Source organism: Hypanus sabinus, chromosome 6 (genome assembly GCF_030144855.1).
Source record: "Hypanus sabinus isolate sHypSab1 chromosome 6, sHypSab1.hap1, whole genome shotgun sequence".
In the NCBI taxonomy this organism is placed as follows: Eukaryota; Metazoa; Chordata; class Chondrichthyes; order Myliobatiformes; family Dasyatidae; genus Hypanus; species Hypanus sabinus.
Window position 1 is genome coordinate 138268168 of NC_082711.1, and position 16583 is coordinate 138284750.

The following is a 16583-nucleotide window of genomic DNA, read 5'->3' on the forward strand; positions in this document are numbered from 1 at the left end:
CTGTCCTCTTCTCTTCATCATGCTCTTTCTGAGTCTCTGATCTCCTTTCAGTCTCTGTAAATCTCCCTCTCTTCCTTACTCTTGTTTAATAATCTCTTTTATTTTTTTTCCTCTGTCTTATCCAAGATTCCAGTTTTTTTCTCAACCTATCCTTTCCTTCTCACATTCCACAAAGCTAAAATGTTCCCTATTTCTCAGTCTCCCTCACCACTGACCCCATTCCACAATCACAGAATAGCATTCTCTCAAATCTCGTTCCATAGTGGGTCCCACTCCCCATCCCTCTCCATCTCTCACTCTGCCAGTTCCTCAATCCCTCACTGTGACTCCCACTCCCATCCCTGGGAGAGTTGGATTACAGGTGGGACTTCTTTAAATCCGAGGAATGATTGAGACAGAATGGGAAGGCTTTATTTCTTGTCCAACAGTGTGTTCAGTGCTGACGTGAGAAGGTATTGTTACCCAGTAGTGAAACCTCGCACCCTTGCAATTAATCCAGAAGTCATCCTTTCATTCATTATGTTTATCAGCTCTCTGAAGTGAAAGGACATGGACACAAATCAGTAATGTTTACAAAATGGACAAAGCCCTGGATTGATGAGTAAGGCATGACTTATTTGTTAAAGAACAGATGGCTTTGTTTACAAGATGGTTATAAACCTGAGGCTAAAGCAGTCCAGTCTCCATACCATGCTCTGGATTTGAAGGCGGCAGACCGCGAGAGACTCCGGGACTGAGGGAGGTTCCATCATTGAGAGAGGCTCAATTGCTGAGAGAAGTCCTGGGACTGAGAGAGGCTCCATCGCTGATAAAGAGACGCCATCACTGAGAAAGATTCTGGGATTGAGAGACACCCCACCACAGAGAGGGCTTCCATCGCAGATAGAGACACTCCGAGACTGAGTTGGTCATTGTGAGAGAAATATTTCTATCTCTTCCAACCTGTAAGACATTATTATGAAAATGCAAGATGGTATGATTCAATTTAAAATTTAAAACTAGCAGAAAAATTAAAATTCTGAGAAAAAATTGAATAATGTGAATCTTTCTAAAACTGTTGTGCAAATTGCTTGGTTGAGCTAGCTGGTGATATTCAGTGTAATAAAATGCTCTTTGATTATATAAATCTGCAACAACAAACAAGCTGGCGGAGGAACCCAATGGGTCAGGCAGCATCAGTAGAAGGAAATGGACGGTCAGTGCATCAAATCAAGATCCTCTACATTTAGAGTGAAAATGTAAAGAGAAGACAACTGATATATCAAGGTGAGAGAGAGGTGAGAGGGAGGAATGAGGCAGGAGCTGACAAGTGATAGGTAGATCCAGGTGAGGAGGGGTTCATTGGGGGGATGGAGCCAGGTGAAGGAGGGAATGGTAGAGATATTGACAGAGGCTGTAAGTTGAGACACCAAATGCCCACAGATTATGGAATCTGATATGAAAGGAAGGTGATAAGAGGGTGCAGAGAAGGGAGGGATGATCAGAGATGGGATGAGGGGAGGGGCAGGGATGGGGATGCAATTGATTGAATATGAAAGTAACCTGGTCAGGAAGGGGGAAGAAACAGGGGAAGAGGGTCCTGGGCTGATGGTTTGGCTAGAGGGGCATGCGTGAGAGAACTTCTGTGGACCAGAAAGAGAGAGGAAGGAACTGAAGGGGTGGTTTCAGTGTTCATGCCATTGGGTTCTGGACCACCCGGGTGGAACATGAGGTGCCCTTCTTCGATTTTGAGTTTGTCCTCGTCCTGGAGGAGTGGAAGTGAAGCGGGGAGTTGAAGTGGCTTGCAAGTGGGAGCTCGGGGTGGCTTCTGAAGACAGAGAGTATAGGTAGTCAGCACCATAACAGCCTCCACATCACCTCCCAGTCTCTGCCACCCAGTTTAATAAACATTGTGAACAACCTGGGCCCAGCACCAACCCCTGAAGCATACTACTGCACTCAGGTTCCCAGTCTAAAACAAATTGGACAGAAAGCAGCCAATGGGAACAAAGAGATATTTTTAGACTGGGGTGCTGCAATTCTCAAACCACTCTGGTACATTACCACATGAATCCTAATCTTCTTTTGCATGATAACTTGTCAAAGCCCTGTAAAAATTTTAACTATTTGCCCTCCACTTGTTGATCCTCAAAGAACCAGATTTGTCAGTTATAACTTCCCTGGTGTAAATTCATGTTCACCCTGCCTGTGTTTAACAACATGAGTGTGTATGTTTCTCTTTCTGGTAAAAAATAATCCCTGACCCTCCCCTCTTCTTTAATTCCCCTCTCTGACCACTTACCTCTTCTCAGCTGCCTATCACCTCCTTCTGGGTCCCTCCTTCCTGTGGTCCACTCTCCTCTCCTGTTCATATTCCTTCCTTGTTTCTGCCCACATGGCTTCACCTATCACCATCTAGCAATCCTCCTTCCTCTCCCTACACCTTTTAATTTTGGCATCTTCACCCCCCCCCCCCAACTTCCTTTTCAGTCCTGAAGAAGGGTCGTGGCCTGAAACGTTGACTGTTTATTCATTTCCATAGATGCTGCCTAACAGCTGAGTTCCTCCAGCATTTTGTATGTGTGTTGCTTTGAATTCCCAGAATCTGCAGACTTTCTCTTCTTCCTGACTTGTTCATAGTTACTTGATTTTCTCTCCCTCCTTTCTTAAATTTTGTGATTATATTTTCTATGTTTGAATGGCCGAGAGCCAATCAGGGACCTACAGAATTTTAGTAAATATAACCAGTGCACCCACCATCTCCATGGCCACTCACATTTCTTCACAACATAGAAAGAGGCCATTCAGCCTGTTGAATCTATGACTAAACCCATTTAATTTCCTGCAACCTATTTGCTTTCACATTCCCTTCAGCTCTACCCCTTTTCTTCTGTTGCCCACGCATATCAAGGGTCGATTAACATCATTGCATCTTTGGGCTGTGGCAGGAAACAGAGCATTTGGGGGGAAACCCAGTGGTCACAGGGAGAACATGCAGATTCAACGGAGCTAACTCCCAAATCCGGAATTGAACTTGGGGTGGTGGAATTTTGAGGCAGCAGTACTACCTGTGACACCACTGTGCTGTCAATGCTTCTCACTCTCTACCTGGCCATGATGAAGTCTATTGGGTCATTATCATTGGATCACGCTGTGTACATCTCCTTCAGCTCTAGAGACTTTCAATTCCAATACGTTCGTTGTAACTTACACTAAGTTCTTACAGCTGCTCATTCAGTCTAACTCTGCTCTTACCACTATCACAGGGAAGTTATTTACATCTCCTTCCATGAAAACAGGCTCAAAAAAAGTCCTGCCAAAGAGTTTCAGCCTGAAACATCGACTGTGCTTTATTCCATAGGTGCTGCCTGGCCTGCTGAGTTCCTCCAGCATTTTTTGTGTGTTGCTCGGATCTCCAACAACTGCAGATTTTCTCTTGTTTGTGACTCCAAAGATTTGTTTAATTTTTCCCACCTTTTAAACTCTCAGTATAATTTCCTCCTGCCTCAGTCTCTATGTAGACACAGGAGAGATTGTGGATGCTGGAGTTCTTGAGCAACATACATGAAATACTGGAGGAACTCAACAGATTCAGCAGAATCTAAGGAGGCAAATAAGTAGCCAAAGTTTAATTCTGAGACTCCTCATCAGATAACCAAAATATCGACTGTTTATTTCCTTCCATAGATACTGCCTGACCTCCTGATTTCCTTCAGTATTTTGTGTGTGTTGCCCAGTCTCTAAGTAATGAATTTAACTCTGCTAATCTTTTTCATTTTACAAATCTACAGAACCTTTTTAGGTCTAATTTTGTGTTTCTTGTGAGATTGCTCCTGAATTCTATTTTTCCTCTCAATGCCTCGGTCATCCTTTCCTGAATTTTGAGTTTTTTCCAGTTCTCAGTGTCACTGCTTTTTTTTTGGCAACATCGTAAGCCTTTCTCTTTGGTTTAATGCTGGCCTTAACTTCACTGAGCCATATTTTGACCCTCTTTATGTGCCTGAAAGACCCATTCATTTGTGACAGACTCTATATCAATTCTTTAAACATTAACTATTGCTTGTCCACTCTCATGCCTTTTAATATTCCTTAGACAATCCATGATGCATGAGTTTGTAGTTTGTTTTGTTTAGATTTAAAGCCTAGTTTTGAAATGAGGTAAGAAATCTTCAGTCTTTAAATAAAATTAAATTATATCATGAGCACTCTTTTCTAAAGGTCCTTAAACATTATATATGGCACTTTAATCTCATTGCACAATACTAGATCTGAATTAGTCTGTTGGGACTAGAAGATACAAGGTTGGTTTGGCAAATAAGGTGAAAGTAAATCCAAAAGGTTTCTACAGTTATATTAAAAGCAAGAGGATAGTGAGGGATAAAATTGGCCCCTTAGAGAATCAGAGTGGTCAGCTACATGTGGAGCCGAGGGAGATGGGAGAGATTTTGAACGATTTCTTCTCTTCCATATTCACTAAGGAGAAGGATATTGAATTGTGTAAGGTGTGGGAAACAAGTAAGGAAGTTATGGAACCTATGACAATTAAAGAGGTGGAAGTACTGGCGCTTTTAAGAAATTTAAAAGTGGATAAATCTCCAGATCCTGACAGGATATTCCCCAGGACCTTGAGGTAAGTTTGTGTAGAAATAGCAGGAGCTCTGACGGAGATCTTTAAGATGTCATTAGAAACGGGGATTGTGCCGGAGGATTGGCGTATTGCTCATGTGGTTCCATTGTTTAAAAAGGGTTCTAGAAGTAAGCCTAGCAATTATAGACCTGTCAGTTTGACATCATTGGTGGGTAAATTAATGGAAAGTATTCTTAGAGATAGTATTAATAATTATCTGGATAGACAGGATCTGATTAGGAGTAGCCAGCATGGATTTGTGCGTGGAGGGTCATGTTTGACAAACCTTATTGAATTTTTTGAAGAAGTTACAAGGAATGTTGACGAGGATAAGGCAGTGGATGTAGTCTATATGGACTTCAGCAAAGACTTTGACAAAGTTCCACATGGAAGGTTAGTTAAGAAGGTTCAGTCATTAGGTATTAATGCTGGAGTAATAAAATGGATTCAACAGTGGCTAGATGGGAGATGCCAGAGAGTAGTGGTGGATAATTGTTTATCGGGATGGAGGCCGGTGACTAGCAGGGTGCCTCAGGGATCTGTTTTGAGCCCAATGTTGTTTGTAATATACATAAATGATCTGGATGATGGGGTGGTAAATTGGATTAGTAAGTAGGCCGATGATACTAAGGTAGGAGGTGTTGTGGATAATGAGGTGGGTTTTCAAAGCTTGCAGGGAGATTTATGCCGGTTAGAAGAATGGGCTGAACATTGGCAGATGGAGTTTAATGCTGAGAAGTGTGAGGTTCTACATTTTGGCAGGAATAATCCAAATAGAACATACAGGGTAAATGGTAGGGCATTGAGGAATGCAGAGGAACAGAGAGATCTAGGAATAACAGTGCATAGTTCCCTGAAGGTGGAGTCTTATGTAGATAGGGTGGTGAAGAAGGCTTTTGGAACGCTGGCCTTTATAAATCAAAGCATTGAGTACAGAAGTTGGGATGTAATGTTAAAATTGTACAAGGCATTGGTAAGGCCAAATTTGGAATATTGTGTGCAGTTCTGGTCACCGAATTATAGGAAAGATATCAATAAATTAGAGAGAGTGCAGAGACGATTTACTAGGATGTTACCTGGGTTTCAGCAATTAAGTTACAGAGAAAGGTTGAACAAGTTAGGTCTCTATTCATTGGAGCGTAGGAGGTTGAGGGGGGATTTGATCCAGGTATTTAAAATTTTGAGAGGGATAGATAGAGTTGACGTGAACAGGCTGTTTCCATTGAGAGTAGGGGAGATTCAAACGAGAGGACATGATTTGAGAGTTAGGGGGCAGAAGTTTAAGGGAAACATGAGGGGGTATTTCTTTACTCAGAGAGTGATAGCTGTGTGGAATGAGCTTCCTGTAGAAGTAGTGGAGGCCAGTTCAGTTGTGTCATTTAAGTTAAAATTGGATAGGTATATGGACAGGAAAGGAGTAGAGGGTTATGGGCTGAGTGCAGGTAGGTGGGACTAGGTGAGATTAAGAGTTCGGCACGGACTAGGAGGGCTGAGATGGCCTGTTTCCGTGCTGTGATTGTTATATGGTTATATGGTTATATGGATGGGAAAAGTTGCTTTGATTACAAGGACATTGTTTTACAAAGGACTTTAGTGAGATCGTACTTGAAGGAATGGGGATAGTTGTAAGGATCACAAGCAAACTCGAGTGCAGGAATCAAGGGGACTTTGGCAATTCAAATAAAACTAAAGATTTATTACAAAATTTAACTAGGAAAACGAACAAAAGCTCAGGCAAACAATACTGAATCTTGACAAACAGAATTCATTGATGATACACAAAAGAATTCAGTCTGAGTTTCACCTGATAAGGAAGCACAACGACCCACAGAGAGAGATTGGCATTCCCCTCCCCCAACCCTCTGAAATACACCCCGGAGCTCATAGGAATTAAAGTGCTAATTAAATTATCCCAAATTGAGTAAAAGTGATAAATGCAAGCAATGCTCATGATCCCAAATGAGACTCCTGCAACACAGAGCTAATCCAAAGACAAACAATTAGACACAAAAGATAAACAATCCTAGGACAATGCATACCCATGAGTCGACATTGAGCAGATACAGACCACATAGTAAAACGACTCCTGGTGTCAGGACTTGGAGATATTGCAATGCACATTCAAAGTCCGCAGTGAAAGGTTGCTCCATGGGAGACTGAGGATCAGAATACTGAATACTATTTTGGAGAATGAAAGATGGAGTCTTGGTTTACTGAATTGACAGCAAATGTTACCATGCAACATTCATTCACCAGTCACCTGCTCATCGACGCCAGGTTTGTGTTGGGGTCAGGACTGCTTGGCTCCAGGCCCCACCCGACCACGGAGGAAGAGCAGAATTCCAGGGGTGAGGTTAGAGTGACTGCATAGTCAACCATGTGAGGTGTTTAGCTCCTCTGGTAAAATGGAAGTCAATTGGCAGGAAAGATAAAATTAGCCATTGGTTGAGTATAGAACAGTACAGCACAGGAAATTACCCCTCCCCTCAGCCTATGACGTTGTGCCTAACTAGTTAATCTAATGACTCCTAATTAAAGAAATCCCTTCTGACTACACAATGTCCACATCCCTTCATTCTCTGCACTTTCATGTGCCTCTTAAATGTCTCCATTGCCTTTGTCTTCACTTAGGCACATAGGCACCCATCAATCTCTGTCAAAGAAACTTGCCCCCTCTATCTCCTGGAACTTTCCCCCCTTTACCTTAAATGCATGCTCTCTGGTACTAGACACTTCAACCACGGGAAAAAGATTCTGGGCGTCTACTCAGGGGGATGGGAACCAGAGTGCCACAACAGTTAGTGGAGAAGCTGTGGAGGCAGATGTTGGTAAGATCTCAGACAAAGTTAGGAATCACAAGGTTGAGCATAATGCATCAAAATCGAAAAGGGTAAATACAGGTCTGACTGTGTGAAATATATGGAACAAGGTAGATGAAGTTGCAGCACAGTTTCAGACTGGCAGGTATGAAGTTGTAGACATCACAGAATCATGGCTGAAAGAAGATGATAGCTGGGAGCTTAATGTCCAAGGATAGGCAGAGAGGTCTGTGTTGCTCTGTTGGTAAAAATGAAACTGATGCACCATCAATAACTCACACTGAGACGTAGGCGAGATATCGGCTTTTATTGACTGGAAGAAGGAACCAGGAGTGAGTGTCTATCATACAAGGTCCTGGAGACTGAGGCCGAGCGTCAGGCCGCAGGTCTCCTTTATACAGGGGCCTGTGGGAGGAGCCACAGGAGCAGTCAGCAGGGGCGTGTCCCGACAGGCACATAGTTCACCACATTCACCCCCCCTTCGTTTGAAAAAGTCCTCATGTAGCGAAGGTTCTTACAAGTCAAGCCGATCAGGCGGTCGAATCTGTCGCTGCGATCTACGTAGCACCGGCTGTGACCCCATAGGTGCCGGCAACATTGGCGATTGCACAGGGGACGGGGGTTGCGCGTGTTCTTGCCCACTAGGCGCCGGTGATCCCTCATGCATGTGCGAGGCGCCTGGTATAAACGCGTACGAAACGCCCGGTATACAAGTGTCGTGAGGAGTCTGTGTAGGGCCTGGTGCGTACGGTGTCACCTCTGGTGCAGGGTTCACAGTTACCGGAGAGCCTTCAGGGTAGTGGTCTGCTGCACCTGCGGGTGCCAGGTCGCGGATGGAGACCGTATCCTCCCGCCCATCAGGTAAGACCACGTAAGCATACTGGGGGTTCGCATGGAGAAGGTGAACCCTCTCCACCAGCGGGGAGTATTTATTGCTCCGCACATGTTTCCGGAGCAGCACTGGCCCCGGGGACGTCAGCCAAACTGGTAGGGTGGTCCCAGTGACAGACTTCCTGGGAAAAGAGAATAGGCGTTCGTGAGGGGTGGCATTGGTGGACGTACATAACAGAGAGCGGATAGAGTGCAGTGCCTCAGGGAGGACCTCCTGCCATCGAGAGACCGGCAACCCTTTGGACTTAAGGGCTAAAAGTGTGGCCTTCCACACTGTGGCATTCTCCCGCTCTACCTGGCCATTACCCCGGGGATTATAACTCGTGGTCCGACTGGTAGCAATGCCCCTAGCTAGCAAGTACTGGCGCAGCTCCTCACTCATAAAGGAGGACCCTCTATCACTGTGGATATAGCAGGGATACCCGAACAGAGTGAAGAGCTGGCGCAGGGCTTTTATGACGGACGTGGCAGTGGTGTCGGGGCAGGGGATGGCAAAGGGGAACCGTGAGAACTCGTCAATAACACTGAGAAAATAGACATTGCGGTCAGTGGAGGGAAGGGGGCCCTTAAAGTCAACACTCAGGCGTTCAAAAGGGCGGGTGGCCTTGACAAGTTGTGCCGTGTCAGGACAGTAGAAGTGCGGTTTGCACTCGGCACAAATTTGGCAGTCCCTGGTCATCGTCCTGATGTCCTCCAGGGAGTACGGCAGGTTCCGAGCTTTCACAAAATGGTAAAATCGGGTGACCCCCGGATGGCAAAGTTGTGCATGAAGGGCGTACAGCTGGTCGAGCTGTGTGCTAGCACATGTTCCCCGGGATAGGGCATCAGGGGGCTCATTGAGTCTGCCAGGCCGGTACAGGATATCATAGGTGTAGGTGGAGAGTTCTATCCTCCACCGCAAAATCTTATCATTTTTGATCTTGCCCCGCTGTTGGTTGCTGAACAGGAACGCAACCGAGCGCTGGTCGGTCAGCACAGTGAATCTTTTGCCAGCAAGATAGTGCCTCCAGTGCCTAACAGCCTCCACTATGGCCTGGGCTTCTTTCTCCACCGCGGAGTGCCGAATTTCAGAGCCTTGGAGGGTGCGAGAAAAGAATGCTACTGGTCTGCCTTCCTGATTAAGGGTAGCAGCCAGAGCGAAATCGGAGGCATCACACTCCACTTGGAAGGGAGCGGTCTCGTCCACTGCATGCATCGTAGCTTTGGCAATGTCCGCTTTAATGCAGTTGAAGGCCGCGCAGGCCTCAGCAGAGAGGGGAAACGAGGTAGACTTGACCAGGGGGCGAGCCTTGTCTGCGTAATGGGGGACCCATTGGGCGTAATAGGAAAAAAACCCCAGGCACCGTCTGAGGGCCTTGAGAGTGGTGGGAAGAGGGAGCTCTAACAGGGGGCGCATACGTTCGGGATCAGGCCCAATAACCCCGTTTTCCACGACATACCCAAGTATAGCAAGGCGGGTGGTACCAAAAACACACTTGTCCCTGTTATAAGTAAGGTTCAGAGCTGCGGCCACTTGGAGAAACCGTTGGAGGTTGGCGTCGTGATCTGGCCTGTCATGACCACAGATGGTGATGTTATCCAGATAGGGAAATGTGGCCTGCAGTTGGTACTGGTCCACCATCCGGTCCATTTCCCTCTGGAAGACAGAGACACCATTCGTGACACCGAAAGGGACGCGCAGGAAGTGATAGAGCCGGCCGTCCGCCTCGAAGGCGGTGTAGGGGCGGTCCTCTGGGCAGATGGGGAGCTGGTGATAAGCGGATTTCAGATCTATTGTCGAGTACACCTTATACTGAGCAATCTGGTTGACCATATCCGCGATGCGGGGTAGGGGGTATGCGTCAAGCTGCGTAAACCTATTGATGGTTTGACTATAGTCCACCACCATCCTATTTTTCTGCCCAGTCCGAACAACAACCACCTGGGCCCTCCAAGGGCTTGTGCTCGGCTCAATGATCCCCTCCCTGAGCAGCCGCTGCACCTCCGACCGAATGAAGGCCCGGTCCCCCGCGCTGTACCTCCTGCTTTTGGTTGCCACAGGTTTACAGTCGGGGGTCAGGTTGGCGAACAGCGGTGGGGGAGGGATCTTGAGAGTGGAGAGGCTGCAAGTGTCGGTAGCGCAGCTGTTGGCCTGGTTCTGGATGGGATGTGTGTGTCCGTGTGTGTGTGTGGTCAGTAGCGGGGTATGTGAAGAAGTCCCACAAAACTGAGGATTCTTGACAGTGAGTGGTGGGAGGGGCCCGTCGTATACCATAGTCACACTTTCGAGATGGCTCTGGAAGTCCAGCCCCAATAGCACAGGTGCACACAGATTAGGCATGACCAGCAGTTCAAAGTCCTGATATACTGTGCCTTGCACCACCAAAGTCGCTACACAACCCGCCCGGATGTCTGCGGACTGCGACCCAGAGGCCAAATGGAACCTCCGACTGACCGGCCGCGTTGCAAGTCCGCAGCGTTGCACTGTGTCCGGGTGAATAAAACTCCCAGTGCTGCCCGTGTCAAACAGACATCCAGTCCAATGCCCCTCCACCTGGATGTCCATCATGGACCTTGCAAGCTGGTGTGGGGCGCTTTGGTCGAGAGTCACAGTGGCCAGAGTTGGATCGCCGTCGGGGTACCCGGTCAGCATCGGAGGGTCGGGGGCGGGGCGTGCTGACGTCGACAAAGATGGCCGCCCACATCCCGGCATGCAAGATGGCGGCCCCCACGTTTCACCCGCAGCGCTGCACTCCGCTCGAGGTTGAGACTTACAGACCTTGGCGAAGTGGCCCCGCTTTCCGCAGCTGGAGCAGGTCGCTTCTCGCGCTGGACAGCGTTGTCGAGGATGTTTCTTTTGGCCACAGAAATAACAAGGCCCGAGTTTCTTACGGGCCACAGCCGTGGTCTGGGTCGGGGAGCTCGTGGAATGGCGACTGGCGGCGGCGTTGGCGAATTCGCTCCCGGGAGCCGGCGGTGGCGGGGTCTGAGGCGTCCACGAAACCGGCGGGGAATCGCGCGACTGGACAGCGTCGGCGTTATGCCGCGCAGCTTCTAGAGCGTTGGCCTTCTCTATCGCCGAGCTTAAGGTAAGATCCGAGTTCTCCAGCAGCCGCTGGCACATGTACACTGACCTCAGTCCCGTCACAAAGGCGTCTCGCACCAGCAGCTCTGCATGCTGTTCTGCCGTGAGCGTTTTGCAGTCGCAAGGTCGGACGAGCGTCTGTAGTGCTCGGAGAAACTCAGCGCACGATTCGCCAGGCCGCTGTTGCCGGGTAGCTAAGCGATGTCTTGCGTAGACGGTGTTCACCGGCCGCAGGTACTGTCGTTTGAGGGCGTCCAGTGCCCCTTCGTAGGTTGGCAGGTCCCGGATAAAGGAGTAAACTTTGGGGGTGACCCTCGAGAGTAGGATTCTGTGCATAACGGCGGGTTCAGTCGCACGAAGCTCCGCCAAGTACGATTGGAAGCATGCAAGCCAGTGTTCAAAAGCGAGAGCTGCATCAGGGTCTTGAGGGTCCAAATCCAACCGGTCCGGACGCAAAACGGGTTCCATGTTTTAAAACTTCCAGTCAATAAAATTGATGCACCATCAATAACTCACACTGAGACGTAGGCGAGATATCGGCTTTTATTGACTGGAAGAAGGAACCAGGAGTGAGTGTCTATCATACAAGGTCCTGGAGACTGAGGCCGAGCGTCAGGCCGCAGGTCTCCTTTATACAGGGGCCTGTGGGAGGAGCCACAGGAGCAGTCAGCAGGGGCGTGTCCCGACAGGCACATAGTTCACCACAGAAACCAAATCATTAGAAAGAAGTGACATAAGGTCAGAAGGTGTTGAATCATTGTGGATAGAGCTGAGGAACTGCAAGGGTAAAAAGACCCTGATGGGAGTTGTATACAGACCCCCAAACAGTAGTAAGGATGTGGCCTACAAATTACAACAGGAGATAGAAAATGCACGCCAAAAGATCAATGTCACAATAGTCATGGGGCTTCAATATGCAGGTAGTTTGGGAAAATCAAGTTGGTGCTGGATTACAGGAGGGGGAGTTTCTAGAGTGCCTGTGAGGTAGCTTTTTAGAGCAGCTCATGGCTGAGACCACTAGAGGATCAGCTATTCTGCATTGGGTGTTGTGCAATGAGCCAGGATTGATTAGGGAGCTTAAAGTAAACAAACCCTTAGTGGCAAATGATCATAATATGATCAAATTCACCCTGAAATTTGAAAAGGAGGAGCTAAAGTCAGATGTATCAGTATTACAGTAGAGTAAAGGTAATTACTGAGGCATGAGAGAGGAGTCGGCCAGAATTGATTGGAAAAGAACACTGGCAGGGATGACAACATAGCAGCAATGGCTGGAATTTCTGGAAGCAGTTTGGAAAGCACAGGATATATACATTGCAAAGAGGAAGAAGTTTTCTAAAGGAAAGATGACATAACCATGGCTAACAAGAGAATTCTTCCAAGTATCCGGACCTGATTTGCACTACCTTACTTTCCCTTTTCTATTTTCTAATTATGATTTATAATTTAAACTTTTATATTTACTTCGATTTTTACTCCAGGGAGCAGAAAACGCAGAATCAAATATCGCTGTGATGATTGTACGTTCTAGTATCAATTGTTTGGTGAGAATAAAGTAAAGTAAAGTAAAGTAAATTCAAAGCCAACATAAATGCCAAAGTGAGGGCATATAATAGAGCAAAAATTAGGGGGAAGTTAGAGGATTGGAAAGCTTTTAAAAAACAACAGAAGGCAAATAAAAAAGTCATGAGAAAGTAAAGATAGAATACGAAAGTAAGCTGGCCAGTAATATTAAAGATGTTACTGAAAGTTTCTTCAGATACATAAAGTATAAAAGAGATACGGGAGTGGATATTGGACCCTGGAAAATGATGCTGGAGAGGTAGCACTGGGGGACAAGGAAATAGCAGACAAACTGAATATTTTGCATCAGTCTTCATTGCTAGCAATATGGTGGAAGTTCCAGAGGTCAGGGGGTATGATCATACTTAGAGAGAACGTTCTTGGGAAACTGAGAGGTCTGAAGGTAGATAGGTCATCTGGACTAGATGGTGTAGTCCCAGAGTTCTGAAAGAGGTAATTGAAAAGATTGTGGAGGCATTTGTAATGACCTTTCAAGGCTCACTAGATTCTGGAATGAATCCGGAAGACTGGAAAATTGCAAATGTCACTCCACACTTCAAGAAAGGATAGGATGAAACATCTTGAGATGTACTCAGACACATCATTAATGATGTAACCCAGGGTCACAGGATGTTTTGGGTCTTTCTACATCAGACACACTCACCCGAGTGACCCCGCCGGAGTTGATCAGGCCCCAACTTTCTGCCATGGATCACTCTTCCTGAACCATAGCCATCTTGAGGCTCGCCCTGCTGTCTCTATGGTGTTCCTGATGGTTTTCCTCTTCTAGGCTGCTCTTTGGCTTCATCTCTGGTGAAAACCAAATATTTTCCCTGGCCTTCTCAATGAACAGTCAGTCATTTCTTGGTTGGAAAGTTGGTATGACATTCAACCTCTGAGGGTATAACATTTGAGGTCACTCCTGCCCTTGCTTGATGCTTACGTGTCAACCAAAGGGCGATAAAAACAAGGGAGGGGCCATTGTCGACCCCTACCTAGCCAACATTATATCCATAAGAATCTTGAGATTGAGTTTATTGCTATAATGTTAATGATTTAGGACAGAGTCGGTGTTGAATAGGCACCTCCCCATTGATGCCTAACTTCTCACTGATATAGATGTGACTATTCCCCACAACATCCTGCATACAGGGAGTACCAGGAAGAGAAAGAAGGAAAGTGAGGAGACCCCTATCCAGTCTCCTGCTGTCCGAGCACTGGGAATCTGCTGAAGGGTTAAAATGGGATGATGTAGGAAACGAAGGACCATAAAATATCACTGCAAACAGCTGGTGTAATCTGGACATTATATCCATTTTCTCACATGCGCCCGTACAGTTTGAGTGAAGTACGAGCAGGATTAGAAGAGCAATCTAACTCAGGGTATGTTATCTACAGACTAATTAGAATTATCAATGTTAATCTTACACTATGTAACTTCTGCAAGTGAGGAGAGAGCCTCCCAAATTTTACTGTACCAATAAATAGAAGCACAAGTCACAACCTCACTTCTCACCGATCTCATCTCCCTCCTTCGTCCATTATCCCCTGCCTGAGCTATCAACCCTCTGTTGCTTTCAGGCGTCCCATGTTGAATTCAGAGATGCTGCTGAAAGTTCTGACTGCTGTCTCGAGAATGAGGAATACTGCACTGAACCCATAACTTTCAGTCCTGCGTCTTTGAGTGGTTACTGCTGTTTCCTCACAGCCCGGGTGATCAGGGTTCATTTTTGACCTCCGATGCTTCTTGTGTGGGGCTTATGTGTTAATTGCCCACTATAAATTACCCCTTGATGTGCCAATGAGAAAGAATAAGAAGAAAGGCAGGGGAATGGGATTGCTTTGTTAGGAGCCTCTTTTGTGTCATATTATAAAAATAATTGTCCCTTACACTTTCATTATTTTCCAGTTTTTATCCTCACAGATAGAAATAAGTAAAGAAAAGCAACGTGAACTGAAGTTTTCATGGAGTGTTTCAAATCTAAAATAGAATGAAGTCATAGAGTCATTCAGCATGGAAACAGGCCCTCAACACAACTGGTCAATGCTGACTGTTGCCTAGTGAGCTGGTCCCATCGGCCTGTGTTTGGCCCATAGCTCTTATACTCACATACCTATCTACATGGATGACAAAACCTTGCAGATGCTGGAAATCCGAAGCAACACAGACAAAATGCTGGAGGAACTCAACAGGTCAGGCAGGATCTGTGGAAGAGTACACAGTCGACGTTTTGGGCTGAGACCCCTCATCCTGATGAAGCGTCCAGGTCTGAAATGTTGATTGCTTTCTCTTTTCCACAGATGCTGCCTGCTCTGCTGAGTTCCTCCAGCATTTTGTCTGTGTTGCTGGTCAACATGGCTTTTGATTATTGCTAAAGTGCCAGCCAATCTCTATTTCTATTTCTTATTAGAAATTATAAAAAAGCAAAATAGAGCTGATGCTGAAAACATAAGTACAGTTGGAGGGCATACAGCCCTTATACAAGACAATAAAAGCTCTTTTTTCATGAAGAGAGTGGAACTACCTGTGAAGAGTGCTGGGAATGGTAATGCTGCCTTTGGACAGCAGATGGCGGTGCAGAGACATGAGGAGCCCTGTAAAGTGGCCATTCCGGTCTCAATGGCACAGTCTCTAATGAATGCAATCTGAAGTAAATTATCGGCTCTGTTCTTCCCTTTGATAAAGTTCTTCAGGAGCTTCCCCAGGTGATAGTGAGTTTCAGTTGGCTATCGAACAGGACGGTTTCCCAAATGTGCCAGAACTTCCACAAGGAATGTGAAGATGCAGTCAACAGGCAGATTAACATGAAGCTCTATTCCTCCTGTATTTATCTCTCCATGTCCTTTTATGTTGACCGGGATGACATTAGCTTACATCTCTTCTCCAAGCTCTTCAGCAAGCAGTCCTTTGAGGAACAGCAGCATGCTGAGAGATGGATGGAATTTCAGAACCTGCGAGGAGGCCAGATCGTGCTGGAGGGCATCAAGAAGCTAGAGAAGGTTGAGTGGAGCAATGGCTGGAGGCTGGAGCAATGCAGAGAGACCTGCAGATGGAAAACGACGTGAACCTGACTCTCCTAGATCTGCAGAAGCTCTCCCATCAGCATGGTGACCCTCATTTGGAGAGCATCTACCTGGATGAGCAAGTGAAAATAACCCAGGAAATTATAGACCAGTGAGAGGCAGGATTTATGGGCATGTGGAGAGACATCATCTGATTAGGGATAGTCAGCATGGCTTTGTCAAGGGCAGGTCATGCTTTACGAGCCTGATTGAATTCTTAAAGAATATAACAAAACACATTGATGTAGATACAGCAGTAGATGTAATGCATTTACCGGTATATGGAAGCAGTAAGGCATTTGATAAGGATTCCCATGCAAGGCTCATTCAGAAAGTAATGAGGCAGGGATCCAAGGAGACCTTGCTTTGTGGATCCAGAATTGGCTTGTTCACAGAAGGCAAAGGGTGGTTGTAGATGGTTCGTGTTCTGCATGGAGGCCGGTGACCAGTGGTGTTCCGCAGGAATCTGTTGTGGGGCCCCTCCACTCTGATTTTTATAAATGACCTGGATGAAGAAGTAGAAGGGTGGGTTAGAAAGTTTGCTGATGACACAGAAGTTGGGGTGTTGTGGTTAGTC

General features: G+C 46.5%; 1 pseudogene; it reads left to right on the plus strand.

Moving 5' to 3' along the window:
- Window positions 1–6803: 6803 nt before the first annotated feature.
- LOC132395198 (ferritin heavy chain, oocyte isoform-like) lies at window positions 6804–16110 on the plus strand (annotated as a pseudogene).
- Window positions 16111–16583: the final 473 nt, after the last annotated feature.